The sequence below is a fragment of the Lutra lutra genome, chromosome 3, assembly GCF_902655055.1.
Source record: "Lutra lutra chromosome 3, mLutLut1.2, whole genome shotgun sequence".
NCBI classification, from domain to species: Eukaryota; Metazoa; Chordata; class Mammalia; order Carnivora; family Mustelidae; genus Lutra; species Lutra lutra.
The window spans coordinates 100,228,569-100,247,446 of record NC_062280.1 but is presented as its reverse complement, the minus strand read 5'-3'; the positions used below and the strand labels follow the sequence as shown (position 1 = coordinate 100,247,446).

General features: G+C 39.9%; 2 long non-coding RNA genes across 2 annotated transcripts in view; one reads left to right on the top strand and one right to left on the bottom strand.

The window, feature by feature from the left end:
• Positions 1-15,620, bottom strand: part of LOC125096167 (uncharacterized) — a 66,722-nt gene extending 51,102 nt beyond the window's left edge. The window contains exon 1 of the long non-coding RNA XR_007126089.1: positions 15,380-15,620. This is a non-coding gene — a long non-coding RNA (uncharacterized LOC125096167). The remainder of the gene's footprint in view (positions 1-15,379) is intronic.
• Positions 15,621-15,794: 174 nt separating this feature from the next.
• Positions 15,795-18,210, top strand: LOC125094685 (uncharacterized). Its single transcript, XR_007125654.1, has 3 exons — positions 15,795-15,876; positions 16,091-16,244; positions 18,126-18,210. It is a non-coding gene; the product is annotated as an uncharacterized LOC125094685 (long non-coding RNA).
• The last annotated feature ends 668 nt before the right edge of the window (positions 18,211-18,878 follow it).

Sequence of the window (18,878 nt, the reverse complement as noted above, 5' to 3'; positions counted from 1 at the left end):
GCAGATCTTAACCTACTGAGCCGCCCAGGCACCCAAGATGATTTTTTTTTTTTTAATATTTAGAGGAAAAGAAAGCACAGAAATATTGTCCATACAGGAAAAAAAAAAAAAATCGACCACAGAAGGACTGCTTTTTCTTACCACTTTGCAGGTGTACATACATAGAAAGGGAAGATTTATCAGACTGGGGTAGCCTGATTTCTTTCAGTATTTAAAACGTATAACTCAAATACGATTTTCTGACTCTAGGCTCACAAAACAATCTATTCATGTACTACCTCCCCTTAGACAAACTAGGAGACAATATTCTGGTTAGAGCACATAAATGTCCAGACCTCTCTATGTCTCTATTTGGAAATCAGTCAACTGGTATTCTGATTTTATACTTCAGGTTTCTAGGAACACTTCATTTAAATTTATTCCTAAGATACAGTCCCATTCCAAGTGTGTCCACAAAACCAGTGCCTATAATTTTAAGGCTGAGAACTAGACTCATTGTCCATAGAACCCCCATAGTGACATTTGCCTTCTCACACAAATTTTTTTTTTTCTGTCTGTGGAGCAAATGAGTGAAATTATCAAAGGTTTTTGTTGCGTGTGCTTTTTGTACTTTTTACAGTTTTCATACTCTACACAATGAACACAGGCATGTCTTTAATTTTAAGAGAAAGAATAAGTATTATTTTTAAATTGCAGGAATTGAAATAGAATGAAAACACACAAAAGTACATGCTGCTTATACAATGTTTTTATGTAAGTAATGCTTTGCATAATTGTTGCTATTCTACTGAAAAAAAAAAAACTCAACAAAAATAAGTTTTAAAAAAGTCCCATGGTTACCTGACTTATACTTTTTATCCCTTTCTGGTATGTTTCTAATACTGTGACCACTTTCAGGTTTGATAATCGGATTGGGAGATTAATTTTTAGAAAACTACAATATTAGCAGCAGTACAGATAACATTTATGTAAGATACATTAAAGAAAACAGAAAAGCATTTTCTAAAAATTCAGAAAGGCTGGCAAGAAAAACTGTGAAAACAGAAGAAAGGAGAGAAAATTGGTAGTAATTTAAAAAAAAAAGCTGAACAAGCAAACCAATGGCCAGTTTCCCCAACTTCTGTTATCCAAATAAACCCATTTTTTAAAATATGACTCACAAAGTCAAGCTACATTCTGATCATTTGCTCTAGCTTTTGTTGTTTATCTTCGGACTCTAAAAACTTCTTTATGGATCCTACCTTTAGCATCATGGTTCATTCATAAAATAAAATGCTTGTGAGGTCCCCAGGGATCTGACAAAAAGAGAATCCCATTGAAATGAGGAAGATAAGAGAACAAAGGGAGGAGAAATACAAGTTAATGTTTTAATAAATGATCCTGGCACACTTTTATTTAGCTCAATCTATGTTATAGACACTTCATAAAAATTATCATACAAAATTTGCATTTCCAGGAAGATGGAATAGGCATACTTTTACCTAGTCTACCCACTAAATATAAGTATAACCCTGGATATTTTTTTTTTGTAACCCTGGATATTTTATATAAAACAAACAGAAGACATTGAGAGAATAAGGCAGACCACTTGAGGATTTTGAGATCTACAGAACATCACACTGCTGAGATCTCTAGGTTTTCCTCCAGTATCCTCTAGCCCACATGAGGTCAGCAACCCAGAAATACCAACATACTCAGATGACAAAAGCACCAACAAACAAAAGTCCCTTGCCAAGTCACAAGTGAAAGGGTGGCCAAGCAAGACAGTCAAACTTCAAGCAATAGCTACTCTCTTCCAGCCAAATCCTAAAGAGAAAACCATGGTGTCACCCACATGTACCAACAATGACTGAATGGGGAGACTAGACTTCCACCCTCATTAGGTAGTAACACAACACTCCAGTACCCACAAGGGTGATGGCAGGAAGGCCATCAGGAGTCTGAACTTTTATCTCCACCAGCTTGTATTAAGTCACCCCCACTAGGATATCAGTACAGACCTTATAAGGGGCCTAAACTTCATCTCCACCTGGCAGTAATGAGGTAGTTTCATCAGAGGCCTACTGGAAATCAGGGTTCCTCACCACACCAGTAGTAACAAGGCCACCACACTGACAACAGAGCAGAGACTATGGAGAGACCCAGAACTTCTAGTCTCAACTAGTGGTGGGAAGGAGTTCACCCCATCAAGTGTAAACAGAAACAAATAGGGAAGCTGGACTTCTTCCTGACCTGGCACTAACCAGGCAGCACCACTCCCTTTTCCTTACAGTGTAGATAAAGAAAGCCTGCTTAACCCAAAGGCTCAAATAAAACCCAGTCTTAAAACAAAATATGAAAATGTTCAAATTGCAATAAAAAATCACTCATCACACCACTAACTAGGTAGCTCTCAAAAGGAATGACCAAAGGAAATAGATAATATTGAGATGACAGAGATCTTAAGACAAAACTCTCAAACCAGCCATGATAAAAAATGCTTCAATGAACTATTATATACATGCTTCAAACAAACAAACAAAAGATGCAAAACCTCAGCAAAGATATAGAAAGTCACCACAAAGAAAGGATATAAAGATGACCTACACAGAAATTCTGCATTTGAAAAAAAAAAACACACAGTAACTGGGGAGAAAACCTGGATGATCTTGGATATGGTGATAACTTTTTAGATACAAAGCCAAAGCTATATCCTGTGAAAGAAATAATTGATAAGCTCGATTTCATTAAAATTAAAAACTTAGACTCTGTGAAAGGCAATGTCAAGAGAATCAAAAGACAAGTCATAGAGTATGAGAAATATTTGCAAAAACATACCTAATAGAGGGCTATCATTCCCAAAAATACAAAGATCTCTTAAAACTCAGTAAGAAAATGAGCTCTATCAAAAAATGAGCTATCTAGCCCAGAAAAGACATGGAAGAAACTTAAATTCAAATTACCAAGTGAAAAGCCAAACTGAAAAGGCTACATCCTGTATGACTTCAGTTATAGGACATTCTGTAAAGGGCAAAACTATAAAAAAGTGTGGTTTAGCCAAAGGTTGGGAGGAAACAATGAACAGGCAGAGCATAGAGGATTTTGTAGGGCCATGAACTTTTCAGTACAAACTGTAATATGGATACTTTTCATAATACATGTGTCCATACCATAGAATGTACAACACCAAGGGTCATCTTAAGGTAAACTATGTATACTGGTGCTAAAAATGTGTTAATGTAGGTCCATCCACTTTCACAAATGTACCAGTCTGTTGTGAGATGCTCATAGTAGGGAGGTTGTGCATGTGTGAGGACACAGGATCTATATTCTCCACTCAATTTTTCTGTGAACCTTCAACTGCTCTAGAAATCAAAGTTTACTAATAAATAAAAATAAATCTGTATTTATACATAAACACACAGGTATAAACAGCTTATGTTTACAGACCTTATGTAACTCTTTAAATTGCAAAATTAAACAAAATTTTAATAAAAAAATAACAAGGGTGCAAAAACTTTTTATTCCTCCTTCAAATGTTTATTTAAATTTTGGCTAGTTAATATATAACATAGTACTTGTTTCAGGAGTAGAATTTGGTGATTCATCACTTATATATATAACCCCCAGTGCTCATCATAAGTGTCCTCCTTAATACTCACCACCCATCTAGCCCATCCCCCATCCATTCCTCAGTTTGTTCTCTATTGTTAAGAGTCTCTTATGATTTGCTTCCTTCTTTTTTTTTTTCCCTTCCCATATGTTCATCTGTTTTGTTGCTTAAATTGCACGTATGGGTGAAATCATATGGCATTTGTCTTTCTCTGACTGACTTATTTGGCTTAGCATAATACACTCCAGCCCCATCCACATCATTGCCAATGGCAAGATTTTATTCTTTTTCATGGCTAGTAATGTTCCATTGTATATATGTGCCACATCTTCTTTATCCATTCATTAACTGATGAATGTAGTTATAAAATAGCAACAGGAGATCCCTGTGGTGATGAAAATGTTCTCTATTTCGACTGTATCCATGTCAACATCCGGGTGGGTAACACTGTACTGTTAGCTGACAAACAGTAAAGCTGGTATGGCATCCAGATATAGTGGTTCTCAGGGATCAGATTGTTTCTCCCAATTTATTTTGCTTCCTTAAAGGTAAAAGCATTTGACATGGGCTTTAAAGTTTGGGTAGTGCTTAGCTTAGAAAAGCCAAGTGGAAGGAGCCTCCCCAAAAGAGAAAAGAGCATCAGTACAGCAGACCTAGTTGAGGAATAAGTAGACTAATTTCGTGAGAGCCGAGTTAGGGAAAGCTGGGTCGGAAATACCTCAGGCACAGGGAGACATCGCTGTGAGGAGTCTGCAGATGTTGGGCTAATGAGTTAGCCTTCTATGAGGAATCAGGAACTTAAAGTTTTGGGGCAAGAAATGACTTGATAATTGCCCTCTCCAACCTCTCATAATGCTGCCAAAGTAATTTCTCTAAAATACAAATGTGACTCCATTGCTCCCCTATGTAGGTACCACATAAACTATAAAACAAAATCCAGACTCTTTATCAGAGCTCATGAGGCCATGGGTAATCTAGTACCTCTGGGCCCTGTTGCCACTGTTCCGGAACACATACTCTTGTCTCCTGCTCTTCATTTGGATAGGACTGGCCTCCACCTGTAGTATTCCACTTAGCCCGGGAGCGTGACAAAATCTAAAAGGCAGAGAGAAGATTGATGAAGGTAAAGTCTCATTTTTCTTTACCTCCTATTCTCTGAAGAGGAAGCTTTGCTATTCTTGACAGCTTTCCGCACGAAAGGTAAGTTGCTGCCCTCTGTCGAAGGGTTAGAATGTCTTTTCTCTTTCCTGTGTTCCCTCTCTGTATCTCTCATGTGTCCATCTCCTTCCCTCTCTTTCTCCTTGCCCTGCACTCTGTCCTTCTTTGTTCCTCTCTCTCTCATCATCAGGCTTATTTCCCCTTTTCCTTAGTAAATGCCCTTTTTCCCTTAGCCTACTATAATTTGGTCAATATTTTCCATGTTATGCCTTTCTCTCCCCAGCTTCCCACCACATTCTGAAAGCTTAGAAGACCACCCAGTCCGCCTGCCAAGGTATTAAACACAAAATAAAAGGACCAATCCAATTTCCTAAGTGTGGATTCATCAACACCTATAAACCAATGTTCTCTACTCTTTATTCTTTCCTTTGAAGTGATTTTTTCTGTGCATATAAACTAAGATTTGACCATGTTTTCCTTCATTTGCTGGTATGGCACCTGGTCATAAATGTTTACATTATAATTATTTGCACTTGTTTCAAATGGATCCTTTTCCTACCTGTATATTTACACCCACATTCAGGCTTCCTCTCTTGAAGAGATTTTATGGTTTTGTACTCAAGTATACATCCATAAGTTTAGTGACTGTCAAACCTGTCCTCCACCAGCTTGATTACCAATGCTTATTGATATACAAACTACATAAAATTACTGTACTCCTAGTTTCAGCAAGAAAAATACTGCCATTCAGCATACAGTTTTGAGCCCTCATACAACTATTTCTAGTGAACTCTAAGCTACTAGCATGCATTGGGGGACACTGAGAAACTTGCCACTTTTTGAAAACGTTGACAATGATAAAATGTTGGTAATGACAGCATCGAAGTCAGTGCCTCTTCTCAGGAGTCATGAGTTGCAGGTCACTGGGAACTCAGAACCAGAAAGAGCTGCTTTTTCTTGACTGTGTTCAGTTTTCATTTTAATGGGCACCATAATTTTTGCAACAGATTGTGTTTCCCCTTTGTTGTGGATGCTGGTTAATTTACAGCCAAATTTGAAGCTCATCTCCAGCAGCTGAATAGTGTCTTATGATATCCATTATGTGTTATCAAACCTTCTCTCTCTATATCCTATTTTTTCCGATTTCATTGTCCCTTTGCTGTCATTTCCTCACCTTTATTTTTTTTTTAATCTATCCCGTTATATTCATGCAGATAGAAGGATAGAGATGAGCCGTTTCCAATCACTTTCTTAAAATGGTATGGAGGCATAAATAAATCAATAATGTTTTTCATAACATAACTAACACTCCAATAATACGCTTTCTCTCATGCTAGCCTTAGGGCTTTTAATTGAGGCTCTGAAAAATCACTCAGATCTCCATCCACTTCATCTTCAGGTTGTTCCAGGTAAAATACAGCCTTTGGGGGTGCCTGAGTGGTTCAATGGGTTAAGCCTCTGCCTTCAGCTCAGGTCCTGGGATCCAGCCCCCACATCAGGCTCTCTGCTCAGCAGGGAGCCTGCTTCCCTTCCTTTCTCTCTGGCCTCTCTGCCTACTTGTGATGTCAGCCAAATAAATAAATAAATAAAGTCTTTAAAAATAAATAAATAAAATAAAGTAAAGTAAAATACAGCCTTTGCCTCCAAAGCCCTTATACCCCAACTTAGAAGTGGCAGGGATGGGGAGAGGTTTGCAGTCATTAAGGACCTAGAAACGAGCTTAAGGCTACACAATAATTTAAGTCACATATTAACAGTACAATGGTAGGATCTATGGCTGGTAGAGAAGATAGCATCAGTGTGTAAAGCTAGAACAAGAGTTTCATGGAGATGAAACAAAATGAATTTTGTAGAATGGCTGGAATTTACATCCCACAATTCTTTTCCTATTATCTGCTTTATTTTGTTTTTGATTGAACTCCACTTCTAACCCAAAACCCTTCAAGTTTGGGGGTAGGGGAGTTACAAGAGATAAGAAATTCTGTACCAGGCAGCAGAGCCTCACCAAACCACCATGCAAATCATCAGAAAAAGAAATCAGTCTAGACCAGAAACAATAAGGCTTTGAGCACTTCCCTTACGTACAAAGCCTTATTCCAGAGTCATCTCAGAATTAAGGACAGAAATTGACTTCTTAGATAAAAATCTCCTCTTACTGGCTCCCTATAGTTGCTTCTCAGCCCTTGCTGGCTGAGATGAAGAGGACTCTGTCTTGGGAAAGGTTATTGTCCACAAAGTAATGTTGTGCCAGGAGGAATGAGGGTGACTGTGGGGATGAAGTCTGTGGGAAAGGGAGGAATCAGAGGGCGTTGAGACTTGAGTCTGAAACGCTGGCTGGGAGAAGAGCTTGGGTAAGCTTGGATGGAATAGGAATGTCAGAAGCAGCAAAGGTCTACCACCATGTGCTGTCGATGCTAATAATTGCAAGTGACATCAAGTCTGGGAAAAACTGTGCAGGGTTTCTAAGGTCAGCCCTTTGCTCACTCTCCCTGCATGGATGACAGAGGCTCTCGGTGCACTTGACAGCCACTTCAGCCAGGAATTCTCCCACAATGCAATCCGTCACTGGCATATTAAGACCACCTGCCCCTCCTGGAAAAGTACTATTCTGGGGAACAGAGACATCTGACCCCATGTCAGCCATTAGTTAACAAGGGAGCCTGCCTGCCTAGAGGTGCTGCTGTCTGCTTTCCCCCTCTGGGCCACCTGCATTCCTTCCACGCTGACAGCAGGCAGTTGTTCTGGGTTAGAATGCCTGAAAGCAGCATCAAGCGAGCTGCAACTCCAGATACAGAGCCTCTGGGACAAGAGTCTGGGCCGCAGGCTTAACCCAGGCTAGAGCAAACTCAAGGCCTCCAGCATTAAAATTCAGCAGCTACAGAAAAGAAAAAAAAAGAAGAAGAAGAAGAAAAGAAAGATACATCCATATAAATAACCATGCTCAGGCTATTAAACATGATCTTTAGATTAATGCTGCCCAAATTAATGCTAACCAAATCAGAACAGCATCATGTGGCTCCACAGGAAAGCATCCTACTGCAAAGAAATCACACTGAAACAACAGAACAGCCTGGCAGAGGACCAACCTCTGTTCAGTCCAGGGGTCTGTTCTTCTGTTCTCCTGTGACTGGGGGAGGGTGGCAGTTGCCATCCCCGCTGAGGCAAAAGGTGGTCCCCTGCTGCTGTGGCTCCCCTTCCTCCCACCCCTTGTCCTTCCTTGACCAGGGGAGAGACATGTTCAGCCATTCAGGGTAGCCGGGGTTAAATCCCCTTACACAGGAAGCTGAGCCAATTGCTAACATAGCTTCTAGAGATAATGTGGGGCTGGAGCTTGCTGGGAGAGCCAAATGCAACCGTGGCCAGCCTGAAACCAGGTACCCTGGGCAGATTTAGCATTAATTAGTCCGTCAAGCCACTATTATTTAAATATTTATCTAACATGTATTTAGTGAAAGGGGTGGGGGTGGGGCTTCTATTATACAAATTACATCACTAATTTAAATTCAGAATATAAATTAGATTCTACCCAGAGAATTTTTCAGAACACGAGAAACAAACAAACAAAAAGTCCTCCTTTATTTCATTTCTACCTAAAAACATTTGGCAAAACCTTTCCTGCTTGTCTGTAGATTTTCTTTTAAAATCTCCCAATAATGAAAGTACTCATGGCTGGAAATTACAAAGTAAATCACCTAGCCCTAGTTAATGAGGGCAACTACATTTAACAGACTCTAACCACAAGAAGACTGTAGGCAACAGGCTACAGATTACTTGCACTTCAGAATTTGAACAACACAACAGCACATCAAGACCAAATGCCATTGAGGGTGGGTGATTAAAGCAAATATTCATGTAGAGTCAGGGCTGCGGTCAGAAGCACGCAAACCAAGTTACTTGCAAGTTAAGTTAATTTGGAAAATGAAAAAGGTGATCTTGAGAACATTGTTCTGTAGACCAAAAAATGAAGAAAATGAAGCAGATATACAGAGAAAGCCTCAGATGGGAGCTCCCAGAAGCCCAGGAAAGATGGGAGAAGGAGGTGTACTTCCACACCAGGCATTTCCTATACCTCTCCAGCTTCTTCTTCTTCTTTTTTTTTTTTTAAAGATTTTATTTATTTATTTGACAGAGAGATCACAAGCAGGCAGAGAGGCAGGAAGAGAGAGAGGAGGAAGCAGGCTCCCTGCTGAGCAGAGAGCCCGATGCGGGGCTCTATCCCAGGACCCTGAGATCATGACCTGAGCCGAAGGCAGCGGCTTAACCCACTGAGCCACCCAGGCACCCCTCTCCAGCTTCTTCTAATCTGAAAACAATCACATCCTTCCCCACGGACTAGTTTAAGCAGCCTTCAATTACTTATACCTAGTGGAGAGCCTTAAAACCAGTTAGGTGAGGGGTGGAGTTCTCAGGGCGGGGGATGACGGATCAGTTCAAGGAAAAAGATAGTCAAATGGGTCTCTTAGGTCTTTGGAATAAAGCCAGGTGTTAACACAGAGACAAATACATTTGAACACCCTATAAGCATTGGTTGGTTGCACACAATGTGGGCAATGATGCCAAAGGACTGGTATTCTACGTAACAGCAATCAGTAACAGGAGAAAGAAAATCTGAGGATCGATGGGAAGACTTGGGACATGGGTCTACAGGAATATACCATCACTACAGGAGAAGCCCCACTGGATGGTATGCCAAGGCTAAACACAATTTATGAGGTTCCAGAAGAGTGCCCTCAGAAGATGGATGGGGAAGGCAGTTCAATTTTGGCAGCGTGCTCACTCTTTCTTGACTGGCTGTTACATTCAGGTATTAAGGGAAAGATGGGAAAATTACTTAGAAACTATTACGTCCCAAGCTACTGTCCTGTATCAAAACCCCGTAATGTCAGCCCTAAATCCTCTTTCTTCTGGGGCACTAATTACACTGTCTTCAGGGCATTAATGTCAAAGTCTATAAGGAAACAGGACAACCACAGTCATTGGTAAATACATAAATTAAATACATTCAGTGTGATCCGAGGGGAAAGTGCTCTCAGTGGAAAGTCAACAGAGGCATGTTGAAGTCATAACCAGGGTTCAGAAATTCTTGCTGGGAGAGGTGGGACAGCTTTATATTCCCTCCTGAGTTCAACAAGCCTCAGTATTTGGTCAAAAGAGCAAAGCATATATAAAAGTATACATAGAGACTCACTTAGACATTAGAAATAGGTTCACTGATATTTTGTCATGCTAAGCCTCTTACCCAAAACACAAAACTTTGGTAGTTGTTCAACATGAGAAATATAGTTGTGGTGTGTTATCAAATCCTGTGAGAGACCGAAACTTCAGATGAATCAATAATACAAGATGACTTCTGTCTTAGTGAATTAGGCCCAAGAGCTAGAAATCTTTCTGAAAGTCAAGAGAAAGATTCCACTGCACCAAGACTGAGGGAGTTTTTACCAAATCTGGCCCTATTAAGAAAAAAGCCCTAGTGATGGAAAAAGTGTTTTCCTCTTGATCCAACTAAATAATTCTTGGGGCAGGCAGAAGGGTAGGGAACAAGATTGTTAAGCCCTGCACATAAAAGCTATACCTTCAGAAACCTAAAACTTCATTTTCAGTGGAGTACTTTGTAAACTAAATAGCCCCCAACTCCAACCTTTATCAAGCAGTCTGCCTTTAATATTCAGAAACCAAAATTACTTTCTACTTCAATCGATGAAAAGCAAGCTTTCACATATAAATGGATTTTTTCCAGAATTCTTTATAAACCACTGAAAATGGATGTGTATAATGGAAGTCCACTTGGTTCTCCATAAAGCTAATTCTGGCTGGCTAATTCCCTTCAGGCAACAGCAAGCATTGTTCTCCTCAGCTCCTGTATAATTAATACCAAGATACAAATATATTCCTATCTATTTCAGGGGGAGTAGAAGTGAGAAAAAGAGAAGGGGAGAAGATACTGGTGTCAAATGAATTCTTTAATACATTTCCCCACTAGAGGGAAAGATAAATTAAATGTGCAATAAAAATTTAATTGCAAACAGTGATTGCACTATAGGAACCCTGATAGAAATAAGCATAATGGCATAATAAATTTTCTTGTGTGAGAAATGATTATTTGGAGCTTTAAGCTTTGACAATTCTGGTAAATCTTATCCATTAGTTAGCAATTAATAATATTAAATTGCTTCACATCCCCCTAGATAAACATCAGCAATCTTTCAAATCATTGTTGGAGAAATGCGTATAATGTAGTGCACACAGCTATAAGATTGTCTTATCTTATAAGACACCGCTATGAGATGTTTAATAGCACTGTTCCAAGGAGAAATAAGAGCGATTTAATCTTTACTGCTGATATAAATACATCAACAAATATTTGTTAAACCCCACTTTGCACTTAGCAGAGACAGCTAGCTGCCCATCAAAATCCATTTTTGCCTCGTCTTGACAAGAGTTCCGGATTGTCTGGGAAGTGGCTGGTCAGGAAAGGACTACATCCCCTGGTCCCCTAGGAGGCTGATGTGGCCACGTGACTCATCTCTCCAATAACACTGGCTGGAAATTATGTTTGGGTGCCAGGTGTTAAGAATGGGATGTGGCTCCTCTAAACTCTTGTAGCTTCTGCAAGCTCGATGCAGGAAGCAATCAAACCTCAGGGAAGGGAGGAATAAAACGTTGAAAGTTCTGGCACTGAATTCACTTGTTCATGAACAACCACACTGGGCTTAGTTAAATGGATAAGATACAAGACATAAGATGCAGTATGTTTAAGCCATTATAGATCTGTGGGTCTGTTTGTTACAGCATTTTGACCCAACCTGACTAATACAACAACATTCTTGAAGACTTTGTGAGACCCATAAAGATGTGAAAAAACTTGTGCTTCTTAAAAAAGGTAACATTCCTCTGCTTAAGGAGACAAAACATACAAAGTAAAATTATACAATGATATATAACCATATAATATTTTAAGAGTGGCTAGAGGACAGTATAATAGTAAACTAACAAATAATTGGCATTGGCAATAAATGTCAAGCATTCAAAGGAGAAAACAATATTTATTTAAAATGTGTATTTAAAGTATATCCATGCAGTAATAATAGGTTCTGCTGGTAAGAGTTACATATCTCATGCTGGTAATAAAATCATTTATAATAGAGTTTATTCCTTTGGAAAATTCCTCATTCGGACATATAAACCTAAAGTTCCAAATATCTGCAACCCTTTTTTGATATGTTGTAGTTCTTTTTCCCTGGTTCTAGGATCTCTGATTCACCTGCAGTTTTAAGCTTAATTTTTCTTGCAATGACTATCTTTGACCTGGGCTAGTCCACTTACACTCTTAAGTCGTCTCCTTAAAACAACACATTATCATCAATCTTTTCCCATAATGTAAAAGTTATCCTAGCATTACTCAGGCAATCTATCAATTCTAGCTGAAAGTGATGCAGACCGAATGCCAGCCCAACTAGAAGAGTTTCAGAAATAAGATGTATTCATATTATATTTTGACTATATATTGTATCGCTATTTGTTAAACACCGGGATATAAAAATGAGCAAAACAATACAGCACATTCTCTTTGGCACATATATTCTAATGAAGCTCCCTCTAAGGGATGAGGACATCACATGATATACAGAAAGAACTGGATATATTAAGCCTGTAAGCCTAGAGATGACTTGATGGTAAAAAGATAAGTCTTCAAAGACTTAAAGGCTTTTCCTATGGAATATGGAATAGACTTAGCTAATGGCTTATGGCTTCCGTCCACTGATATATACCAAGCAATTAGAACTAACTCCTGGCACATGTAGGAATTCAAAAGGTATATTTTGAGTGAATGAACGAATGTCAGTCTGGGAACTTAGTTACAGTCCTGCTCATTTGCAGCACAGAGCAATGGTGGTTAACTATGTCATTTATTTGCTGGGAGCCTTTGGGGGGGGAATCAGTTAGCCTCTCTGAGAACCAAGTCTGCTTGGGGAGAGCTCTAGGAAGCTTGATATATTGGGGCCCAATTTAAGGAAGCATTGCTGAAGATCAGTCAACACAAATGGTCTCACTTTCCAAAGGCAATCATTTACTGGAGGTTCTCATGCACAGTAGACTTGGACGATGGACATTTTCTTTGGGAAACATTCAGACATTGGAGACTGGGACACTGGGAAGGGCTCAAGCTATTATCAGCTTTTCAGAGGAAACCTGGGGTGGAAACGGGCAGAATAGCCCTAGGACAATTAGGAGAGGAAATAGGAAAAAGAGCTAGATGGGGAACCAGTACTCCATCAATAGTCCACAGGGTGGAATTAAAGCACTAGATAAGGCTAACGAACTTAATTTAATGGGTGGGATCCCACCAAAGCTTTGTCCTGTGGAGTGGGCCACCCAGGAAAGCCAGAAGCTTGGGACACACATATACAAGGACTCGTCCCTGAGCATCCAGGTATGTTTGCCCATGAAAACCCAGTTTGTTTGTTTCAACCACTCGACCCTGAGCCTGGGGTTTGACGGACTTCTGTGCCTTCTTAGACAAAGGTAGTAAGGAGTGAAGGGTGTTCTCACATGCTTATTAACTCTGTGACTCTGGGAAGCCTACTCTGACCTTCAGCTCATCAGTAAATGAAAATCACAACATGAAGCTGGTAAGGTGGTGGGGAGAATTAACCGCAAGGGTTGGTTCTGAGCACAGAGTTTACTTCCTGACCTATGCTAGGTGCCTGTCTCATCAATGTGTTTCCCCCCTTTTTTCTTCCAGTCCTGAAATTATATAATTCTGTCCCCCAGACAAACTTCAGAATCTTTTCCTTTTCATTTCCTGTTGGGAAACTATAATTGATCCTCTGAGAAAAATCAAATGGCATTTATAGTTCCACAGAACTGGAATGTGTCATTAGCTCAAATGCGTCTCCTTAAACTATAATAAAGGCAACATTTCCTTCAGTATCACAGTCCTCCGTTTGGGCAATTTTGAAATCCATCTATTTTTTCTTCCTTCCTTCCTGCTGGTGATATCCTGAATTAAATTAAGAATGTAATTCTTGGGGCGCCTGGGTGGCTCAGTGGGTTAAGCCTCTGCCTTCGACTCCGGTCTGATCTCCGGGTCCTGGAATCGAGCCCCGCATCAGGCTCTCTGCTCGGTGGGGGGGCCTACTTCCTCCTCTCTCTCTGCCTGCCTCTCTGCCTAGTTGTGATCTCTGTCAAATAAATAAACAAAATCTTTAAAAAAAAAAGAATGTAATTCTTAAATTAATATATAAATTAAGGTGTAATGCATTCTGGAAATTCCCTGACACTTGGAGGCTCTTCTCTAAACTGCATTTAAACCCCCAGAGTCAGTATAGCATCCTAGAAAGGAGATTTTTACATCCATTTCAAGATATGGCAGAAAACCCAAGGCTGCCAAATATTTCCCCTTTCATCTAGAAAAATCTCTCATTACTGAAGCACATTTGCCTCCTGATTAGTAGGAGTCACTAGGCTTGCATCAAATAAAAGTATGTTGGCATTACAATAATCAAAGCAGAATCAACTCTGCTCTTCAGTTTTCAAGCTCCTTTCAAACCAAACAAAAAATGGGCCCAAATATGTATGTCCCAAACAATACACTCCCATGGGAATGGGAGTAAAAGACCCTATTCCATTTACAAAGCAACTTTCCCTATATTTAGATCACTCAATTTATAGGATTCCAAAAACTCAAGACGATCTGATAGCTCTGCTCCCTAGCACAATTTGGTTTTTCAAAGAAATTTCTTCTTAAAAATTCTAACCCAACTCTCAGAAATAAGCGCTTTAGTTGGGATATTTCCAGCCACATTAATGTTTCTTTCTTTTTATACTTGCAAACTGTCTGATCCACTTTGTGTGTGGTTTTTCTTTTCAAGGGGTGTGTCTAGGCTGCATGCAACAAAACAAAACAAAAGAATCAAGCAATCACACTGTTGTCCAATATTCAAAAAATGGTCATTAATGCTTAGAATAATCTTTTCAGGACACTTAAAATTCAAAATTATGCCAAAATCCTTCTAGGACTATTAGATCTTATTTTATGTTAATCTATATGGTCTGACTTGATTTCACAACAAACCTCTGATATGTAGGTAAGTCATTTGTCCTCAATACACTTCAATATGATTTTTTTTCCTTTTAGGGAGCCAGCCACATAAGGTGAGGGCAGGATCAGGGTGAGAAAATACGAAGTCTTGTAAAATATTCTGAAATAAATACAGAGCATCAGAGGGAGAAATGGGACTTAAGAGCAAGGTTAAGGTAAAGAGATTAGCAGTAACAAAAGAAAAAAGAAAAAGTTATTTCTTTACATTAGTGCCTAGAAGTAACTCAAGTGCTAAGCACCACAGAACTTTACTGTGTTTGTTTGTTTTCAAGTGGATAACCCTTATTTCCGAATTTAAGTTTGGGTTGTAATGAGTGGTAAGTGGTTAGTTTAGGCCTTCAGGCAATTTCCCCCATGAAAATGAGAGTCATTTCTAAGGTCCCACCAAAATGCAGTCCTTCATTTCCTAATAATTAACTTGACAGAAATCTAACATATGAAAATTTGAAAAGGCAGATTTTTTGCATGGAGTCTTCTCAATTTCAATTCAAGGAGCAACTCTTTTTTCTTTCTGGTTGCAACTGTACCTCAAAACTCTTCATGCTGTGTCGAAGTCTTGGTAGAAAGAGAATGTGAAGATCTCAGGGCACACTGGGGTGCTTCCTGGCGGGGCCTTGAAGCACAATTAACCAAGGAAGCAGGGAAGGGAGGCACCAGCTTGAACAATTAAGTCCTGTTGAGCTCTGTCGCTGAGAGCAGGCAGTGGCAGAGGGGCGTGCCACACTTCCAGTCGTGACAGATGGAGAAATGGAAGCTCAGAGATTTGAGGACGACAGAGTTTAAACATAACGAAGGCAAGAGTTGAACCCAGGTCATCTTGATTCAAAATGTCAAGCTTCTTTCCTGACGTCACAATATCTCTGTATTTTGTAACTCTGATTGCCTGGTATAGAGCATTGTGAAGGTCACCTAAAGTATTCACACCACATTAAAAGAAAAGAGCTTCCCGGCTAGGCTTAGAATCCCAAACAACAGATGTCCACAAAATATAGACTAACAGACCAAATGCTGATCAAGAAAGTGAGTATCAAGAGGATAAAAGAGAAATAGAGAGTAAACAGATTTGGGGGCTGAAGGCCCAGAAAAGGCTGCTACTGCGCACCAGTAGACATCCTAAGACCCTGACTTAATTTTTTAGAGACTTGCAGAAGTAGGTAGATATGACTTGACCAAATAACTACCATTATTGTTAACTTTACTCCCTCCCACCCTGCCTGGTCTGACCAGAGGTGTAGGAGTACATGATTGATGGAAAGACACCAACAGGCACAGTTAAAGGATACAAAAATAGGTTATGAACTCATCCATGACAACTGACAGAGATAGCTACATTGACAGAGGACTATACGGCATGCTCCCAGACAGAAGGGGGAAGCTCTGCAAATCTCCCGTGTAAGCGCAGGTACAGCCCCCCATACAATGTCAACATTGTACCAAGTATAAGAAGTTCACATTTTCCACTCCCATAGCATTGGTGTAGGGAGTGATGGGGAGAGGGAGATTTTGTATACTCCCCCATCCAACTCCCATATCCCTCTTTCCATATTCCTCATCTGGAGAGTCTTGCTCAATCTGCCTATTCACCACATGCATGGAATTGCTACTAAACCATCCCAGTAGGTCTTTGGGTGAATCCTCCAAAGTCTTTATCAACACACAGCTTGTCTTAAGAGGTCCAAGAATCAGGCTTGTTTTAGGTCCATTCTTTTTTTTTTTTTTTTAAAGATTTTATTTACTTACTTGACAGAGAGACACAGAGAGAGGGGGAACACAAGCACAGGGCGTGGGAGAGGGAGAAGCAGGCTTCCTACAGAGCAGGAATTCCGATGTGAGGCTCAATCCCAGGACCTCAGGATCATGACCTGAGCCAAAGGCAGACAGTTAATGACTGAGCCACCTGGGCCCCCTTAGGTCCATTCTTGCAGAGGATGTAATGTATGCGTATATGTTAAAAAGCTGAAGTTGAGGTTTCCAATCCTGGCTAGTCTGGAAATGGTGACTTCTGGGAAACATTCTGTTTGAAGATATCATTAGAAGTCTCATCCAATCTTCACCATGATTGCTTTCAGGCCTTAGCTGATTTCTAATGTCCCCAGCTGATCTAAGTTAAGCTGGTAAGTAAAGGCCTAATTACAGCATCTACTTTTGACCATTATAAATGATGCAGCAGCTGCCAGAGATAATAGGACCCTAGACCATGGCTCCTACTCTGCTCAGGTTATGAGGAACCTTATTTAACACTTAAACTCTGTAGGCTGATGAAGGAAAACACGATTCTGAATTCAGTCATGCTTTCAAATATGCTTTTTGAGCTAAAAAGCATTCATGTACCTAGTAATATTGTATGTTCATACATATGTTTATTACATCTATGTTTATTAAATCTACAGTAAAGCTATACACACGTGTGTGTGTGTGTGTGTGTGTGTGTATTTCTGGGGTCTGTGGCTAAAGCTTAGGAATCATTATACCTCATTATGATAAAAGGGAGCATGGGTGGCTCAGTCCGTTAAATATTGTCTGACCCTTAATTCTGGCTAAGGTCATGATCTCAGGATTCTGAGATCAAGCCCCACATTGAGCTCCCTGCTGGGTGTGAAGCCAGCTTAAGATTGTCTTTCTCCCTTTCCTTCTGTCCCTTCCCTCCTCAGCTCCCCACCCCAGCTCATGCATGCTATTAAAAAAAATAATAGGGGCGCCTGGGTGGCTCAGAGGGTTAAAGCCTCTGCCTTCGGCTCGGGTCATGATCCCAGGGTCCTGGGATCGAGCCCCACATCGGGCTCTCTGCTCAGCGGGGAGCCTGCTTCCTCCTCTCTCTCTCTGCCTGCTTCTCTGCCTACTTGTGATCTCTGTCAAATAAATAAATAAAATCTTAAAAAAAAAAGGACTCAATAAACACCCATATTCACAAATCAGAGGTTAGAGGTCCTTTTTAAAAAAAAAATAATAATAATAATAGTAAGTATGAAGACCCAGGTTCTAATTCCTACACCAATACTACTAGTAGAGAAGTAAACTTACATCTCCAGGGTGACTTACCGGTTCATCTACAAATAAAATAAGGTAGTTAGACTACGTTAATGTTTATCCAAGCTTTATCCTGAAGTTTCTAACTGGCCCCACCTGGGGTGCTTATTGAAAAGCAGAACTTTCTGGATGCAACCCAGACTTCAGTTTGGAATCTTTGGGGAAGAGAACCAGAATACTTCACCTATAGCAGATTTCCCCGGGGGACACTGAAGCATAGTAATATTTGAGAACCACTTGTTTCAGGTAGTTGGCAATCCCTTCTATCTTGGACATCATACAAAAACAAGGACAGAGCAACCAATCTCCATGCATCTCAACTGACTGTACAAACAAGGTAAATTCAACAATTTGGCCAGAATGGGTTAGGTCACCTCCATCGTATTTGGTATCAAGTAATTGGGTTATAAAACAGACAAAAGAGTACATACCATATGATTACATTTACATGAAGTTCTAAAGCAGGCAGAACTCATCTATGGTAAAAAAAAAAAAAAAGAGAGAGAACACTGTTGAGGGGGAGGAGGAAATTGAAGGGGCAGAGGGGAACTTTCTGGGTGATAATACTTTATATTTTGATAGGGGGCTGCATTATACAGATACATGCATTTCAGAAACTCATTGAATAATGCTGTTAACATAAATGCCTTTCAGTTTGTGTAAATTTTCCCTCAAAGAATAAATAGTAAATTTGTGTCACCAAAAAAAAAAAAAAAAAAGAGAGAGAGAGAGATAAGATGACATTGGTGAAGGCACTCAACATTTTTAGTCCAGAAGACTGGAATTAAAATCCTGCCTCAGTTATGTTCCAACTTTCTTCTTTCCTCAAACCCTGAGCTTCCATTTCTCTACCTCTCAAGTAGGTATGACCATAGCAATGCCTATTATCTTAAGCAGTAGGATTACAAACATTTCTATAAAGAGATCAGAGGTAAGGGGATCTGGTAGGAGATGCAAGGTCAGGGAGCAGAAAGGGGATTGATCTGGAAACTTCATTTG